The 19,697-nt window shown below is 41.5% G+C and overlaps 8 non-coding genes across 8 annotated transcripts; all 8 read right to left on the reverse strand.

Moving 5' to 3' along the window:
• Nucleotides 1-5,071: 5,071 nt before the first annotated feature.
• Nucleotides 5,072-5,145, reverse strand: trnan-guu (transfer RNA asparagine (anticodon GUU)). Its single transcript has one exon. It is a non-coding gene; the product is annotated as a tRNA-Asn (tRNA).
• Nucleotides 5,146-6,257: 1,112 nt separating this feature from the next.
• Nucleotides 6,258-6,331, reverse strand: trnan-guu (transfer RNA asparagine (anticodon GUU)). The gene has a single exon. It is a non-coding gene; the product is annotated as a tRNA-Asn (tRNA).
• Nucleotides 6,332-8,631: 2,300 nt separating this feature from the next.
• trnan-guu (transfer RNA asparagine (anticodon GUU)) lies at nt 8,632-8,705 on the reverse strand. The gene has a single exon. It is a non-coding gene; the product is annotated as a tRNA-Asn (tRNA).
• A 5,060-nt stretch (nt 8,706-13,765) lies between these two features.
• On the reverse strand, nt 13,766-13,839 carry trnan-guu (transfer RNA asparagine (anticodon GUU)). The gene has a single exon. It is a non-coding gene; the product is annotated as a tRNA-Asn (tRNA).
• Nucleotides 13,840-14,950: 1,111 nt separating this feature from the next.
• On the reverse strand, nt 14,951-15,024 carry trnan-guu (transfer RNA asparagine (anticodon GUU)). The gene has a single exon. It is a non-coding gene; the product is annotated as a tRNA-Asn (tRNA).
• Nucleotides 15,025-16,137: 1,113 nt separating this feature from the next.
• Nucleotides 16,138-16,211, reverse strand: trnan-guu (transfer RNA asparagine (anticodon GUU)). The gene has a single exon. It is a non-coding gene; the product is annotated as a tRNA-Asn (tRNA).
• Nucleotides 16,212-17,324: 1,113 nt separating this feature from the next.
• Nucleotides 17,325-17,398, reverse strand: trnan-guu (transfer RNA asparagine (anticodon GUU)). Its single transcript has one exon. It is a non-coding gene; the product is annotated as a tRNA-Asn (tRNA).
• A 1,113-nt stretch (nt 17,399-18,511) lies between these two features.
• trnan-guu (transfer RNA asparagine (anticodon GUU)) lies at nt 18,512-18,585 on the reverse strand. Its single transcript has one exon. It is a non-coding gene; the product is annotated as a tRNA-Asn (tRNA).
• Nucleotides 18,586-19,697: the final 1,112 nt, after the last annotated feature.

Here is a 19,697-nt window from a genome sequence, read left to right on the forward strand (position 1 = left end):
CAAATCACCAACCTTTAAACTAACAGCCTAAGGCGCTAACCAATTGCGCCACAGAGACTTGTGATTATATTGACCCTCAGCAGGACAAAGTCTCATGGAAGCTCACTACAAGTCAGGAAGTTTCACATTGCTACAATCTGAAGAATGTCATCCATGGGTGGTGTCGAAGCACCAATCTTTAGATAGATTGTCAAACACACTAACTGACTGCACTAGAGAGGCTTGTGTTGGCATTGACCCTCAGCAGGACAAAGTAACAGGGAATCTCATTACAGGTCCAGGATGTCACATCCGCATCATGGAGCACAACAAACTGAAAACTCTCGTCCCTGGGTGGGCTCGAACCACCAACCTTTAGATTAACAGTCTAACTCTCTAACCAAGTGCGCAACAGAGACTTGTTGTGTGACTGACCCTGACACTTGATCGCTGGCCATCCGTGATCTCATCCAACTGTACATGGAGTTTACGAAACAACAACACTTTGTTCCAATGGTTGTGTCAACGTGCATCGAAAGTGCCGCAACATTTTCAAGGAAGTAGCCCTGTAGTTTTCTAACGTTTGTTATCTTTTTGAATGGCCTTAAAAGGGCAAAAATGTAGCACAATGTTCGTCAGCACAACATTATATAAAAAGGCATCTGGCAGGAGTAAATTCAGCCACAATCACAAACATAATTTAAAAAACATATATCTTAAACAACTGCGTTTTCACAAATGTAATATATGATCGCCAAGCCCATTCAAAATAATTAGGGGACTGACCCCGGAAGAATGATGTAATGGCGAGTCACTTTCATGGCGTATAGGCACACATATTCACACAAACACACACATGCTGGACCAACATTGTCATTCAAGCGAGATACATTTAAATGCTATGGGTTTTCATACCAGTTTGACATCATTTACATTGTCATACTAGCCAGATTAATATGAATAAATGATATGTTCCATGGAGACCACAGAATGATCAAGCTATTGAGTAACAGAAGATCAGAGACCATTGACAGCCATTTAGGTATAGTATAGCAGCAGGTATAGGAACTTGTCATCTTTCATGTTCAACAACACACCAATTACATGTGACAATAGGAAACAAAGCAGGTCAAAAGCGAGCTTACTGTAAATCCAGGAAGGTCTTTCCACATCACTATAAATGGAAAGATAGCATCTCTGGGTGGGCTCAAATCACCAACCTTTAAACTAACAGCCTAAGGCGCTAACCAATTGCGCCACAGAGACTTGTGATTATATTGACCCTCAGCAGGACAAAGTCTCATGGAAGCTCACTACAAGTCAGGAAGTTTCACATTGCTACAATCTGAAGAAAGTCATCCATGGGTGGTGTCGAAGCACCAATCTTTAGATAGATTGTCAAACACAATAACTGACTGCACTAGAGAGGCTTGTGTTGGCATTGACCCTCAGCAGGACAAAGTAACAGGGAATCTCATTACAGGTCCAGGATGTCACATCTGCATCATGGAGCACAACAAACTGAAAACTCTCGTCCCTGGGTGGGCTCGAACCACCAACCTTTAGATTAACGGTCTAACGCACTAACCAATTGCGCCACAGAGACTTGTTGTGTGTCTGACCCTGACACTTGATCGCTGGCCATCCGTGATCTCATCCAACTGTACATGGAGTTTACGAAACAACAACACTTTGTTCCAATGGTTGTGTCAACGTGCATCGAAAGTGCCGCAACATTTTCAAGGAAGAAGCCATGTAGTTTTCTAACGTTTGTTAGCTTTTTGAATAGCCTTAAAAGGGCAAAAATGTAGCACAATGTTCGTCAGCGCAACATTATATAAAAAGGCATCTGGCAGGAGTAAATTCAGCCACAATCACGAATATAATTTGATAAATATATATCTTAAACAACTGCGTTTTCACGAATGTAATATATGATCGCCAAGCCCATTCAAAATAATTAGGGGACTGACCCTGGAAGAATGATGTAATGGCGAGTCACTTTCATGGCGTATAGGCACACATATTCACACAAACACACACATACTGGACCAACATTGTCCTTCAAGCGAAATACATTTATATGCTAAGGGTTTTCATGCCAGATTGACATCATTTACATTGTCATACTTGCCGGATTAATATGAATAAATGATATGTTCCATGGAGACCACAGAATGATCAAGCTATTGAGTAACATAATATCAGAGACCATTGACAGCCATTTAGGTATAGTATAGCAGCAGGTATAGGAACTTGTCATCTTTCATGTTCAACAACACACCAATCACATGTGACAATAGGAAACAAAGCAGGTCAAAAGCGAGCTTACGGTAAATCCAGGAAGGTCTTTCCACATCACTATAAATGGAAAGATAGCATCTCTGGGTGGGCTGAAATCACCAACCTTTAAAATAACGGCCTAAGGCGCTAACCAATTGCGCCACAGAGACTTGTGATTATATTCACCCTCAGCAGGCCAAAGTCTCATGGAAGCTCACTACAAGTCAGGAAGTTTCACATCGCTACAATCTGAAAAATGTCATCCATGGGTGGTGTCGAAGCACCAATCTTTAGATAGATTGTCAAACACACTAACTGATTGCACTAGAGAGGCTTGTGTTGGCATTGACCCTCTGCAGGACAAAGTAACAGGGAATCTCATTACAGGTCCAGGATGTCACATCCGCATCATGGAGCACAACAAACTGAAAACTCTCGTCCCTGGGTGGGCTCGAACCACCAACCTTTAGATTAACAGTCTAACTCTCTAACCAATTGCGCCACAGAGACTTGTTGTGTGACTGACCCTGACACTTGATCGCTGGCCATCCGTGATCTCATCCAACTGTACATGGAGTTTACGAAACAACAACACTTTGTTCCAATGGTTGTGTCAACGTGCATCGAAAGTGCCGCAACATTTTCAAGGAAGTAGCCCTGTAGTTTTCTAACGTTTGTTAGCTTTTTGAATGGCCTTAAAAGGGCAAAAATGTAGCACAATGTTCGTCAGCACAACATTATATAAAAAGGCATCTGGCAGGAGTAAATTCAGCCACAATCACAAACATAATTTAAAAAACATATATCTTAAACAACTGCGTTTTCACGAATGTAATATATGATCGCCAAGCCCATTCAAAATAATTAGGGGACTGACCCTGGAAGAATGATGTAATGGCGAGTCACTTTCATGGCGTATAGGCACACATATTCACACAAACACACACATACTGGACCAACATTGTCCTTCAAGCGAAATACATTTAAATGCTAAGGGTTTTCATGCCAGATTGACATCATTTACATTGTCATACTTGCCAGATTAATATGAATAAATGATATGTTCCATGGAGACCACAGAATGATCAAGCTATTGAGTAACATAATATCAGAGACCATTGACAGCCATTTAGGTATAGTATAGCAGCAGGTATAGGAACTTGTCATCTTTCATGTTCAACAACACACCAATCACATGTGACAATAGGAAACAAAGCAGGTCAAAAGCGAGCTTAGGGTAAATCCAGGAAGGTCTTTCCACATCACTATAAATGGAAAGATAGCATCTCTGCGTGGGCTGAAATCACCAACCTTTAAAATAACGGCCTAAGGCGCTAACCAATTGCGCCACAGAGACTTGTGATTATATTCACCCTCAGCAGGCCAAAGTCTCATGGAAGCTCACTACAAGTCAGGAAGTTTCACATCGCTACAATCTGAAAAATGTCATCCATGGGTGGTGTCGAAGCACCAATCTTTAGATAGATTGTCAAACACACTAACTGATTGCACTAGAGAGGCTTGTGTTGGCATTGACCCTCTGCAGGACAAAGTAACAGGGAATCTCATTACAGGTCCAGGATGTCACATCCGCATCATGGAGCACAACAAACTGAAAACTCTCGTCCCTGGGTGGGCTCGAACCACCAACCTTTAGATTAACAGTCTAACTCTCTAACCAATTGCGCCACAGAGACTTGTTGTGTGACTGACCCTGACACTTGATCGCTGGCCATCCGTGATCTCATCCAACTGTACATGGAGTTTACGAAACAACAACACTTTGTTCCAATGGTTGTGTCAACGTGCATCGAAAGTGCCGCAACATTTTCAAGGAAGTAGCCCTGTAGTTTTCTAACGTTTGTTAGCTTTTTGAATGGCCTTAAAAGGGCAAAAATGTAGCACAATGTTCGTCAGCACAACATTATATAAAAAGGCATCTGGCAGGAGTAAATTCAGCCACAATCACAAACATAATTTAAAAAACATATATCTTAAACAACTGCGTTTTCACAAATGTAATATATGATCGCCAAGCCCATTCAAAATAATTAGGGGACTGACCCCGGAAGAATGATGTAATGGCGAGTCACTTTCATGGCGTATAGGCACACATATTCACACAAACACACACATACTGGACCAACATTGTCCTTCAAGCGAGATACATTTAAATGCTATGGGTTTTCATGCCAGTTTGACATCATTTACATTGTCATACTAGCCAGATTAATATGAATAAATGATATGTTCCATGGAGACCACAGAATGATCAAGCTATTGAGTAACAGAAGATCAGAGACCATTGACAGCCATTTAGGTATAGTATAGCAGCAGGTATAGGAACTTGTCATCTTTCATGTTCAACAACACACCAATCTCAGTGACAATAGGAAACAAAGCAGGTCAAAAGCGAGCTTACTGTAAATCCAGGAAGGTCTTTCCACATCACTATAAATGGAAAGATAGCATCTCTGGGTGGGCTCAAATCACCAACCTTTAAACTAACAGCCTAAGGCGCTAACCAATTGCGCCACAGAGACTTGTGATTATATTGACCCTCAGCAGGACAAAGTCTCATGGAAGCTCACTACAAGTCAGGAAGTTTCACATTGCTACAATCTGAAGAATGTCATCCATGGGTGGTGTCGAAGCACCAATCTTTAGATAGATTGTCAAACACACTAACTGACTGCACTAGAGAGGATTGTGTTGGCATTGACCCTCAGCAGGACAAAGTAACAGGGAATCTCATTACAGGTCCAGGATGTCACATCCGCATCATGGAGCACAACAAACTGAAAACTCTCGTCCCTGGGTGGGCTCGAACCACCAACCTTTAGATTAACAGTCTAACGCGCTAACCAATTGCGCCACAGAGACTTGTTGTGTGGCTGACCCTGACACTTGATCGCTGGCCATCCGTGATCTCATCCAACTGTACATGGAGTTTACGAAACAACAACACTTTGTTCCAATGGTTGTGTCAACGTGCATCGAAAGTGCCGCAACATTTTCAAGGAAGAAGCCATGTAGTTTTCTAACGTTTGTTAGCTTTTTGAATAGCCTTAAAAGGGCAAAAATGTAGCACAATGTTCGTCAGCGCAACATTATATAAAAAGGCATCTGGCAGGAGTAAATTCAGCCACAATCACGAATATAATTTGATAAATATATATCTTAAACAACTGCGTTTTCACGAATGTAATATATGATCGCCAAGCCCATTCAAAATAATTAGGGGACTGACCCTGGAAGAATGATGTAATGGCGAGTCACTTTCATGGCGTATAGGCACACATATTCACACAAACACACACATACTGGACCAACATTGTCCTTCAAGCGAAATACATTTATATGCTAAGGGTTTTCATGCCAGATTGACATCATTTACATTGTCATACTTGCCGGATTAATATGAATAAATGATATGTTCCATGGAGACCACAGAATGATCAAGCTATTGAGTAACATAATATCAGAGACCATTGACAGCCATTTAGGTATAGTATAGCAGCAGGTATAGGAACTTGTCATCTTTCATGTTCAACAACACACCAATCTCAGTGACAATAGGAAACAAAGCAGGTCAAAAGCGAGCTTACTGTAAATCCAGGAAGGTCTTTCCACATCACTATAAATGGAAAGATAGCATCTCTGGGTGGGCTCAAATCACCAACCTTTAAACTAACAGCCTAAGGCGCTAACCAATTGCGCCACAGAGACTTGTGATTATATTGACCCTCAGCAGGACAAAGTCTCATGGAAGCTCACTACAAGTCAGGAAGTTTCACATTGCTACAATCTGAAGAATGTCATCCATGGGTGGTGTCGAAGCACCAATCTTTAGATAGATTGTCAAACACACTAACTGATTGCACTAGAGAGGCTTGTGTTGGCATTGACCCTCTGCAGGACAAAGTAACAGGGAATCTCATTACAGGTCCAGGATGTCACATCCGCATCATGGAGCACAACAAACTGAAAACTCTCGTCCCTGGGTGGGCTCGAACCACCAACCTTTAGATTAACAGTCTAACGCGCTAACCAATTGCGCCACAGAGACTTGTTGTGTGTCTGACCCTGACACTTGATCGCTGGCCATCCGTGATCTCATCCAACTGTACATGGAGTTTACGAAACAACAACACTTTGTTCCAATGGTTGTGTCAACGTGCATCGAAAGTGCCGCAACATTTTCAAGGAAGTAGCCCTGTAGTTTTCTAACGTTTGTTAGCTTTTTGAATGGCCTTAAAAGGGCAAAAATGTAGCACAATGTTCGTCAGCACAACATTATATAAAAAGGCATCTGGCAGGAGTAAATTCAGCCACAATCACAAACATAATTTGAAAAACATATATCTTAAACAACTGCGTTTTCACGAATGTAATATATGATCGCCAAGCCCATTCAAAATAATTAGGGGACTGACCCTGGAAGAATGATGTAATGGCGAGTCACTTTCATGGCGTATAGGCACACATATTCACACAAACACACACATACTGGACCAACATTGTCCTTCAAGCGAAATACATTTAAATGCTAAGGGTTTTCATGCCAGATTGACATCATTTACATTGTCATACTTGCCGGATTAATATGAATAAATGATATGTTCCATGGAGACCACAGAATGATCAAGCTATTGAGTAACATAATATCAGAGACCATTGACAGCCATTTAGGTATAGTATAGCAGCAGGTATAGGAACTTGTCATCTTTCATGTTCAACAACACACCAATCACATGTGACAATAGGAAACAAAGCAGGTCAAAAGCGAGCTTACGGTAAATCCAGGAAGGTCTTTCCACATCACTATAAATGGAAAGATAGCATCTCTGGGTGGGCTGAAATCACCAACCTTTAAAATAACGGCCTAAGGCGCTAACCAATTGCGCCACAGAGACTTGTGATTATATTCACCCTCAGCAGGCCAAAGTCTCATGGAAGCTCACTACAAGTCAGGAAGTTTCACATCGCTACAATCTGAAAAATGTCATCCATGGGTGGTGTCGAAGCACCAATCTTTAGATAGATTGTCAAACACACTAACTGATTGCACTAGAGAGGCTTGTGTTGGCATTGACCCTCTGCAGGACAAAGTAACAGGGAATCTCATTACAGGTCCAGGATGTCACATCCGCATCATGGAGCACAACAAACTGAAAACTCTCGTCCCTGGGTGGGCTCGAACCACCAACCTTTAGATTAACAGTCTAACTCTCTAACCAATTGCGCCACAGAGACTTGTTGTGTGACTGACCCTGACACTTGATCGCTGGCCATCCGTGATCTCATCCAACTGTACATGGAGTTTACGAAACAACAACACTTTGTTCCAATGGTTGTGTCAACGTGCATCGAAAGTGCCGCAACATTTTCAAGGAAGTAGCCCTGTAGTTTTCTAACGTTTGTTAGCTTTTTGAATGGCCTTAAAAGGGCAAAAATGTAGCACAATGTTCGTCAGCACAACATTATATAAAAAGGCATCTGGCAGGAGTAAATTCAGCCACAATCACAAACATAATTTAAAAAACATATATCTTAAACAACTGCGTTTTCACAAATGTAATATATGATCGCCAAGCCCATTCAAAATAATTAGGGGACTGACCCCGGAAGAATGATGTAATGGCGAGTCACTTTCATGGCGTATAGGCACACATATTCACACAAACACACACATACTGGACCAACATTGTCCTTCAAGCGAGATACATTTAAATGCTATGGGTTTTCATGCCAGTTTGACATCATTTACATTGTCATACTAGCCAGATTAATATGAATAAATGATATGTTCCATGGAGACCACAGAATGATCAAGCTATTGAGTAACAGAAGATCAGAGACCATTGACAGCCATTTAGGTATAGTATAGCAGCAGGTATAGGAACTTGTCATCTTTCATGTTCAACAACACACCAATCACATGTGACAATAGGAAACAAAGCAGGTCAAAAGCGAGCTTACTGTAAATCCAGGAAGGTCTTTCCACATCACTATAAATGGAAAGATAGCATCTCTGGGTGGGCTCAAATCACCAACCTTTAAACTAACAGCCTAAGGCGCTAACCAATTGCGCCACAGAGACTTGTGATTATATTGACCCTCAGCAGGACAAAGTCTCATGGAAGCTCACTACAAGTCAGGAAGTTTCACATTGCTACAATCTGAAGAATGTCATCCATGGGTGGTGTCGAAGCACCAATCTTTAGATAGATTGTCAAACACACTAACTGACTGCACTAGAGAGGCTTGTGTTGGCATTGACCCTCAGCAGGACAAAGTAACAGGGAATCTCATTACAGGTCCAGGATGTCACATCCGCATCATGGAGCACAACAAACTGAAAACTCTCGTCCCTGGGTGGGCTCGAACCACCAACCTTTAGATTAACAGTCTAACGCGCTAACCAATTGCGCCACAGAGACTTGTTGTGTGGCTGACCCTGACACTTGATCGCTGGCCATCCGTGATCTCATCCAACTGTACATGGAGTTTACGAAACAACAACACTTTGTTCCAATGGTTGTGTCAACGTGCATCGAAAGTGCCGCAACATTTTCAAGGAAGAAGCCATGTAGTTTTCTAACGTTTGTTAGCTTTTTGAATAGCCTTAAAAGGGCAAAAATGTAGCACAATGTTCGTCAGCGCAACATTATATAAAAAGGCATCTGGCAGGAGTAAATTCAGCCACAATCACGAATATAATTTGATAAATATATATCTTAAACAACTGCGTTTTCACGAATGTAATATATGATCGCCAAGCCCATTCAAAATAATTAGGGGACTGACCCTGGAAGAATGATGTAATGGCGAGTCACTTTCATGGCGTATAGGCACACATATTCACACAAACACACACATACTGGACCAACATTGTCCTTCAAGCGAAATACATTTATATGCTAAGGGTTTTCATGCCAGATTGACATCATTTACATTGTCATACTTGCCCCAATTAATATGAATAAATGATATGTTCCATGGAGACCACAGAATGATCAAGCTATTGAGTAACATAATATCAGAGACCATTGACAGCCATTTAGGTATAGTATAGCAGCAGGTATAGGAACTTGTCATCTTTCATGTTCAACAACACACCAATCACATGTGACAATAGGAAACAAAGCAGGTCAAAAGCGAGCTTACGGTAAATCCAGGAAGGTCTTTCCACATCACTATAAATGGAAAGATAGCATCTCTGGGTGGGCTGAAATCACCAACCTTTAAAATAACGGCCTAAGGCGCTAACCAATTGCGCCACAGAGACTTGTGATTATATTCACCCTCAGCAGGCCAAAGTCTCATGGAAGCTCACTACAAGTCAGGAAGTTTCACATCGCTACAATCTGAAAAATGTCATCCATGGGTGGTGTCGAAGCACCAATCTTTAGATAGATTGTCAAACACACTAACTGATTGCACTAGAGAGGCTTGTGTTGGCATTGACCCTCTGCAGGACAAAGTAACAGGGAATCTCATTACAGGTCCAGGATGTCACATCCGCATCATGGAGCACAACAAACTGAAAACTCTCGTCCCTGGGTGGGCTCGAACCACCAACCTTTAGATTAACAGTCTAACTCTCTAACCAATTGCGCCACAGAGACTTGTTGTGTGGCTGACCCTGACACTTGATCGCTGGCCATCCGTGATCTCATCCAACTGTACATGGAGTTTACGAAACAACAACACTTTGTTCCAATGGTTGTGTCAACGTGCATCGAAAGTGCCGCAACATTTTCAAGGAAGTAGCCCTGTAGTTTTCTAACGTTTGTTAGCTTTTTGAATGGCCTTAAAAGGGCAAAAATGTAGCACAATGTTCGTCAGCACAACATTATATAAAAAGGCATCTGGCAGGAGTAAATTCAGCCACAATCACAAACATAATTTAAAAAACATATATCTTAAACAACTGCGTTTTCACAAATGTAATATATGATCGCCAAGCCTATTCAAAATAATTAGGGGAACTAACCACGTGCGCCACAGAGACTTGTTGTGTGACTGACCCTGACACTTGATCGCTGGCCATCCGTGATCTCATCCAACTGTACATGGAGTTTACGAAACAACAACACTTTGTTCCAATGGTTGTGTCAACGTGCATCGAAAGTGCCGCAACATTTTCAAGGAAGTAGCACTGTAGTTTTCTAACGTTTGTTAGCTTTTTGAATGGCCTTAAAAGGGCAAAAATGTAGCACAATGTTCGTCAGCACAACATTATATAAAAAGGCATCTGGCAGGAGTAAATTCAGCCACAATCACAAACATAATTTAAAAAACATATATCTTAAACAACTGCGTTTTCACAAATGTAATATATGATCGCCAAGCCCATTCAAAATAATTAGGGGACTGACCCCGGAAGAATGATGTAATGGCGAGTCACTTTCATGGCGTATAGGCACACATATTCACACAAACACACACATACTGGACCAACATTGTCCTTCAAGCGAGATACATTTAAATGCTATGGGTTTTCATGCCAGTTTGACATCATTTACATTGTCATACTAGCCAGATTAATATGAATAAATGATATGTTCCATGGAGACCACAGAATGATCAAGCTATTGAGTAACAGAAGATCAGAGACCATTGACAGCCATTTAGGTATAGTATAGCAGCAGGTATAGGAACTTGTCATCTTTCATGTTCAACAACACACCAATCTCAGTGACAATAGGAAACAAAGCAGGTCAAAAGCGAGCTTACTGTAAATCCAGGAAGGTCTTTCCACATCACTATAAATGGAAAGATAGCATCTCTGGGTGGGCTCAAATCACCAACCTTTAAACTAACAGCCTAAGGCGCTAACCAATTGCGCCACAGAGACTTGTGATTATATTGACCCTCAGCAGGACAAAGTCTCATGGAAGCTCACTACAAGTCAGGAAGTTTCACATTGCTACAATCTGAAGAATGTCATCCATGGGTGGTGTCGAAGCACCAATCTTTAGATAGATTGTCAAACACACTAACTGACTGCACTAGAGAGGATTGTGTTGGCATTGACCCTCAGCAGGACAAAGTAACAGGGAATCTCATTACAGGTCCAGGATGTCACATCCGCATCATGGAGCACAACAAACTGAAAACTCTCTTCCCTGGGTGGGCTCGAACCACCAACCTTTAGATTAACAGTCTAACGCGCTAACCAATTGCGCCACAGAGACTTGTTGTGTGGCTGACCCTGACACTTGATCGCTGGCCATCCGTGATCTCATCCAACTGTACATGGAGTTTACGAAACAACAACACTTTGTTCCAATGGTTGTGTCAACGTGCATCGAAAGTGCCGCAACATTTTCAAGGAAGAAGCCATGTAGTTTTCTAACGTTTGTTAGCTTTTTGAATAGCCTTAAAAGGGCAAAAATGTAGCACAATGTTCGTCAGCGCAACATTATATAAAAAGGCATCTGGCAGGAGTAAATTCAGCCACAATCACGAATATAATTTGATAAATATATATCTTAAACAACTGCGTTTTCACAAATGTAATATATGATCGCCAAGCCCATTCAAAATAATTAGGGGACTGACCCTGGAAGAATGATGTAATGGCGAGTCACTTTCATGGCGTATAGGCACACATATTCACACAAACACACACATACTGGACCAACATTGTCCTTCAAGCGAAATACATTTAAATGCTAAGGGTTTTCATGCCAGATTGACATCATTTACATTGTCATACTAGCCAGATTAATATGAATAAATGATATGTTCCATGGAGACCACAGAATGATCAAGCTATTGAGTAACATAATATCAGAGACCATTGACAGCCATTTAGGTATAGTATAGCAGCAGGTATAGGAACTTGTCATCTTTCATGTTCAACAACACACCAATCACATGTGACAATAGGAAACAACGCAGGTCAAAAGCGAGCTTACGGTAAATCCAGGAAGGTCTTTCCACATCACTATAAATGGAAAGATAGCATCTCTGGGTGGGCTGAAATCACCAACCTTTAAAATAACGGCCTAAGGCGCTAACCAATTGCGCCACAGAGACTTGTGATTATATTCACCCTCAGCAGGCCAAAGTCTCATGGAAGCTCACTACAAGTCAGGAAGTTTCACATCGCTACAATCTGAAAAATGTCATCCATGGGTGGTGTCGAAGCACCAATCTTTAGATAGATTGTCAAACACACTAACTGATTGCACTAGAGAGGCTTGTGTTGGCATTGACCCTCTGCAGGACAAAGTAACAGGGAATCTCATTACAGGTCCAGGATGTCACATCCGCATCATGGAGCACAACAAACTGAAAACTCTCGTCCCTGGGTGGGCTCGAACCACCAACCTTTAGATTAACAGTCTAACTCTCTAACCAATTGCGCCACAGAGACTTGTTGTGTGTCTGACCCTGACACTTGATCGCTGGCCATCCGTGATCTCATCCAACTGTACATGGAGTTTACGAAACAACAACACTTTGTTCCAATGGTTGTGTCAACGTGCATCGAAAGTGCCGCAACATTTTCAAGGAAGTAGCCCTGTAGTTTTCTAACGTTTGTTAGCTTTTTGAATGGCCTTAAAAGGGCAAAAATGTAGCACAATGTTCGTCAGCACAACATTATATAAAAAGGCATCTGGCAGGAGTAAATTCAGCCACAATCACAAACATAATTTAAAAAACATATATCTTAAACAACTGCGTTTTCACGAATGTAATATATGATCGCCAAGCCCATTCAAAATAATTAGGGGACTGACCCTGGAAGAATGATGTAATGGCCAGTCACTTTCATGGCGTATAGGCACACATATTCACACAAACACACACATACTGGACCAACATTGTCCTTCAAGCGAAATACATTTATATGCTAAGGGTTTTCATGCCAGATTGACATCATTTACATTGTCATACTTGCCGGATTAATATGAATAAATGATATGTTCCATGGAGACCACAGAATGATCAAGCTATTGAGTAACATAATATCAGAGACCATTGACAGCCATTTAGGTATAGTATAGCAGCAGGTATAGGAACTTGTCATCTTTCATGTTCAACAACACACCAATCACATGTGACAATAGGAAACAAAGCAGGTCAAAAGCGAGCTTACGGTAAATCCAGGAAGGTCTTTCCACATCACTATAAATGGAAAGATAGCATCTCTGGGTGGGCTGAAATCACCAACCTTTAAAATAACGGCCTAAGGCGCTAACCAATTGCGCCACAGAGACTTGTGATTATATTCACCCTCAGCAGGCCAAAGTCTCATGGAAGCTCACTACAAGTCAGGAAGTTTCACATCGCTACAATCTGAAAAATGTCATCCATGGGTGGTGTCGAAGCACCAATCTTTAGATAGATTGTCAAACACACTAACTGATTGCACTAGAGAGGCTTGTGTTGGCATTGACCCTCTGCAGGACAAAGTAACAGGGAATCTCATTACAGGTCCAGGATGTCACATCCGCATCATGGAGCACAACAAACTGAAAACTCTCGTCCCTGGGTGGGCTCGAACCACCAACCTTTAGATTAACAGTCTAACGCGCTAACCAATTGCGCCACAGAGACTTGTTGTGTGTCTGACCCTGACACTTGATCGCTGGCCATCCGTGATCTCATCCAACTGTACATGGAGTTTACGAAACAACAACACTTTGTTCCAATGGTTGTGTCAACGTGCATCGAAAGTGCCGCAACATTTTCAAGGAAGTAGCCCTGTAGTTTTCTAACGTTTGTTAGCTTTTTGAATGGCCTTAAAAGGGCAAAAATGTAGCACAATGTTCGTCAGCACAACATTATATAAAAAGGCATCTGGCAGGAGTAAATTCAGCCACAATCACAAATATAATTTGATAAATATATATCTTAAACAACTGCGTTTTCACGAATGTAATATATGATCGCCAAGCCCATTCAAAATAATTAGGGGACTGACCCCGGAAGAATGATGTAATGGCGAGTCACTTTCATGGCGTATAGGCACACATATTCACACAAACACACACATACTGGACCAACATTGTCCTTCAAGCGAAATACATTTAAATGCTAAGGGTTTTCATGCCAGATTGACATCATTTACATTGTCATACTTGCCGGATTAATATGAATAAATGATATGTTCCATGGAGACCACAGAATGATCAAGCTATTGAGTAACATAATATCAGAGACCATTGACAGCCATTTAGGTATAGTATAGCAGCAGGTATAGGAACTTGTCATCTTTCATGTTCAACAACACACCAATCACATGTGACAATAGGAAACAAAGCAGGTCAAAAGCGAGCTTACGTAAATCCAGGAAGGTCTTTCCACATCACTATAAATGGAAAGATAGCATCTCTGGGTGGGCTGAAATCACCAACCTTTAAACTAACGGCCTAAGGCGCTAACCAATTGCGCCACAGAGACTTGTGATTATATTGACCCTCAGCAGGCCAAAGTCTCATGGAAGCTCACTACAAGTCAGGAAGTTTCACATCGCTACAATCTGAAAAATGTCATCCATGGGTGGTGTCGAAGCACCAATCTTTAGATAGCTTGTCAAACACACTAACTGATTGCACTAGAGAGGCTTGTGTTGGCATTGACCCTCAGCAGGACAAAGTAACAGGGATCTCATTACAGGTCCAGGATGTCACATCCGCATCATGGAGCACAACAAACTGAAAACTCTCGTCCCTGGGTGGGCTCGAACCACCAACCTTTAGATTAACAGTCTAACGCGCTAACCAATTGCGCCACAGAGACTTGTTGTGTGTCTGACCCTGACACTTGATCGCTGGCCATCCGTGATCTCATCCAACTGTACATGGAGTTTACGAAACAACAACACTTTGTTCCAATGGTTGTGTCAACGTGCATCGAAAGTGCCGCAACATTTTCAAGGAAGTAGCCCTGTAGTTTTCTAACGTTTGTTAGCTTTTTGAATGGCCTTAAAAGGGCAAAAATGTAGCACAATGTTCGTCAGCACAACATTATATAAAAAGGCATCTGGCAGGAGTAAATTCAGCCACAATCACAAACATAATTTAAAAAACATATATCTTAAACAACTGCGTTTTCACAAATGTAATATATGATCGCCAAGCCCATTCAAAATAATTAGGGGACTGACCCCGGAAGAATGATGTAATGGCGAGTCACTTTCATGGCGTATAGGCACACATATTCACACAAACACACACATACTGGACCAACATTGTCCTTCAAGCGAGATACATTTAAATGCTAAGGGTTTTCATGCCAGATTGACATCATTTACATTGTCATACTAGCCGGATTAATATGAATAAATGATATGTTCCATGGAGACCACAGAATGATCAAGCTATTGAGTAACAGAAGATCAGAGACCATTGACAGCCATTTAGGTATAGTATAGCAGCAGGTATAGGAACTTGTCATCTTTCATGTTCAACAACACACCAATCACATGTGACAATAGGAAACAAAACAGGTCAAAAGCGAGCTTACTGTAAATCCAGGAAGGTCTTTCCACATCACTATAAATGGAAAGATAGCATCTCTGGGTGGGCTCAAATCACCAACCTTTAAACTAACAGCCTAAGGCGCTAACCAATTGCGCCACAGAGACTTGTGATTATATTGACCCTCAGCAGGACAAAGTCTCATGGAAGCTCACTACAAGTCAGGAAGTTTCACATCGCTACAATCTGAAGAATGTCATCCATGGGTGGTGTCGAAGCACCAATCTTTAGATAGATTGTCAAACACACTAACTGACTGCACTAGAGAGGCTTGTGTTGGCATTGACCCTCAGCAGGACAAAGTAACAGGGAATCTCATTACAGGTCCAGGATGTCACATCCGCATCATGGAGCACAACAAACTGAAAACTCTCGTCCCTGGGTGGGCTCGAACCACCAACCTTTAGATTAACAGTCTAACGCGCTAACCAATTGCGCCACAGAGACTTGTTGTGTGTCTGACCCTGACACTTGATCGCTGGCCATCCGTGATCTCATCCAACTGTACATGGAGTTTACGAAACAACAACACTTTGTTCCAATGGTTGTGTCAACGTGCATCGAAAGTGCCGCAACATTTTCAAGGAAGTAGCCCTGTAGTTTTCTAACGTTTGTTAGCTTTTTGAATGGCCTTAAAAGGGCAAAAATGTAGCACAATGTTCGTCAGCACAACATTATATAAAAAGGCATCTGGCAGGAGTAAATTCAGCCACAATCACAAATATAATTTGATAAATATATATCTTAAACAACTGCGTTTTCACGAATGTAATATATGATCGCCAAGCCCATTCAAAATAATTAGGGGACTGACCCTGGAAGAATGATGTAATGGCGAGTCACTTTCATGGCGTATAGGCACACATATTCACACAAACACACACATACTGGACCAACATTGTCCTTCAAGCGAAATACATTTAAATGCTAAGGGTTTTCATGCCAGATTGACATCATTTACATTGTCATACTTGCCGGATTAATATGAATAAATGATATGTTCCATGGAGACCACAGAATGATCAAGCTATTGAGTAACAGAAGATCAGAGACCATTGACAGCCATTTAGGTATAGTATAGCAGCAGGTATAGGAACTTGTCATCTTTCATGTTCAACAACACACCAATCACATGTGACAATAGGAAACAAAGCAGGTCAAAAGCGAGCTTACTGTAAATCCAGGAAGGTCTTTCCACATCAGTATAAATGGAAAGATAGCATCTCTGGGTGGGCTCAAATCAACAACCTTTAAACTAACGGCCTAAGGCGCTAACCAATTGCGCCACAGAGACTTGTGATTATATTGACCCTCAGCAGGACAATGTCTCATGGAAGCTCACTACCAGTCTGGAAGTTTCACATCGCTTCAATCTGAAGAATGTCATCCATGGGTAGTGTCGAAGCACCAATCTTTAGATAGATTGTCAAACACACTAACTGACTGCACTAGAGAGGCTTGTGTTGGCATTGACCCTCAGCAGGACAAAGTAACAGGGAATCTCATTACAGGTCCAGGATGTCACATCCGCATCATGGAGCACAACAAACTGAAAACTCTCGTCCCTGGGTGGGCTCGAACCACCAACCTTTAGATTAACAGTCTAACGCGCTAACCAATTGCGCCACAGAGACTTGTTGTGTGTCTGACCCTGACACTTGATCGCTGGCCATCCGTGATCTCATCCAACTGTACATGGAGTTTACGAAACATCAACACTTTGTTCCAATGGTTGTGTCAACGTGCATCGAAAGTGCCGCAACATTTTCAAGGAAGTAGCCATGTAGTTTTCTAACGTTTGTTAGCTTTTTGAATGGCCTTAAAAGGGCAAAAATGTAGCACAATGTTCGTCAGCGCAACATTATATAAAAAGGCATCTGGCAGGAGTAAATTCAGCCACAATCACGAGTATAATTTGATAAATATATATCTTAAACAACTGCGTTTTCACGAATGTAATATATGATCGCCAAGCCCATTCAAAATAATTAGGGGACTGACCCTGGAAGAATGATGTAATGGCGAGTCACTTTCATGGCGTATAGGCACACATATTCACACAAACACACACATACTGGACCAACATTGTCCTTCAAGCGAAATACATTTAAATGCTAAGGGTTTTCATGCCAGATTGACATCATTTACATTGTCATACTTGCCGGATTAATATGAATAAATGATATGTTCCATGGAGACCACAGAATGATCAAGCTATTGAGATACATAATATCAGAGACCATTGACTGCCATTTAGGTATAGTATAGCAGCAGGTATAGGAACTTGTCATCTTTCATGTTCAACAACACACCAATCACATGTGACAATAGGAAACAAAACAGGTCAAAAGCGAGCTTACTGTAAATCCAGGAAGGTCTTTCCACATCACTATAAATGGAAAGATAGCATCTCTGGGTGGGCTCAAATCACCAACCTTTAAACTAACGGCCTAAGGCGCTAACCAATTGCGCCACAGAGACTTGTGATTATATTGACCCTCAGCAGGCCAAAGTCTCATGGAAGCTCACTACAAGTCAGGAAGTTTCACATCGCTACAATCTGAAAAATGTCATCCATGGGTGGTGTCGAAGTACCAATTTTTAGATAGCTTGTCAAATACACTAACTGATTGCACTAGAGAGGCTTGTGTTGGCATTGACCCTCAGCAGGACAAAGTAACAGGGAATCTCATTACAGGTCCAGGATGTCACATCCGCATCATGGAGCACAACAAACTGAAAACTCTCGTCCCTGGGTGGGCTCGAACCACCAACCTTTAGATTAACAGTCTAACGCGCTAACCAATTGCGCCACAGAGACTTGTTGTGTGTCTGACCCTGACACTTGATCGCTGGCCATCCGTGATCTCATCCAACTGTACATGGAGTTTACGAAACAACAACACTTTGTTCCAATGGTTGTGTCAACGTGCATCGAAAGTGCCGCAACATTTTCAAGGAAGTAGCCCTGTAGTTTTCTAACGTTTGTTAGCTTTTTGAATGGCCTTAAAAGGGCAAAAATGTAGCACAATGTTCGTCAGCACAACATTATATAAAAAGGCATCTGGCAGGAGTAAATTCAGCCACAATCACAAACATAATTTAAAAAACATATATCTTAAACAACTGCGTTTTCACAAATGTAATATATGATCGCCAAGCCCATTCAAAATAATTAGGGGACTGACCCCGGAAGAATGATGTAATGTCGAGTCACTTTCATGGCGTATAGGCACACATATTCACACAAACACACACATACTGGACCAACATTGTCCTTCAAGCGAGATACATTTAAATGCTAAGGGTTTTCATGCCAGATTGACATCATTTACATTGTCATACTAGCCGGATTAATATGAATAAATGATATGTTCCATGGAGACCACAGAATGATCAAGCTATTGAGTAACAGAAGATCAGAGACCATTGACAGCCATTTAGGTATAGTATAGCAGCAGGTATAGGAACTTGTCATCTTTCATGTTCAACAACACACCAATCACATGTGACAATTGGAAACAAAACAGGTCAAAAGCGAGCTTACTGTAAATCCAGGAAGGTCTTTCCACATCACTATAAATGGAAAGATAGCATCTCTGGGTGGGCTCAAATCACCAACCTTTAAACTAACAGCCTAAGGCGCTAACCAATTGCGCCACAGAGACTTGTGATTATATTGACCCTCAGCAGGACAAAGTCTCATGGAAGCTCACTACCAGTCTGGAAGTTTCACATCGCTTCAATCTGAAGAATGTCATCCATGGGTGGTGTCGAAGCACCAATCTTTAGATAGATTGTCAAACACACTAACTGACTGCACTAGAGAGGCTTGTGTTGGCATTGACCCTCAGCAGGACAAAGTAACAGGGAATCTCATTACAGGTCCAGGATGTCACATCCGCATCATGGAGCAAACAAACTGAAAACTCT

This window comes from Salmo salar, chromosome 07 (genome assembly GCF_965601325.2).
Source record: "Salmo salar chromosome 07, fSalSal1, whole genome shotgun sequence".
NCBI classification, from domain to species: Eukaryota; Metazoa; Chordata; class Actinopteri; order Salmoniformes; family Salmonidae; genus Salmo; species Salmo salar.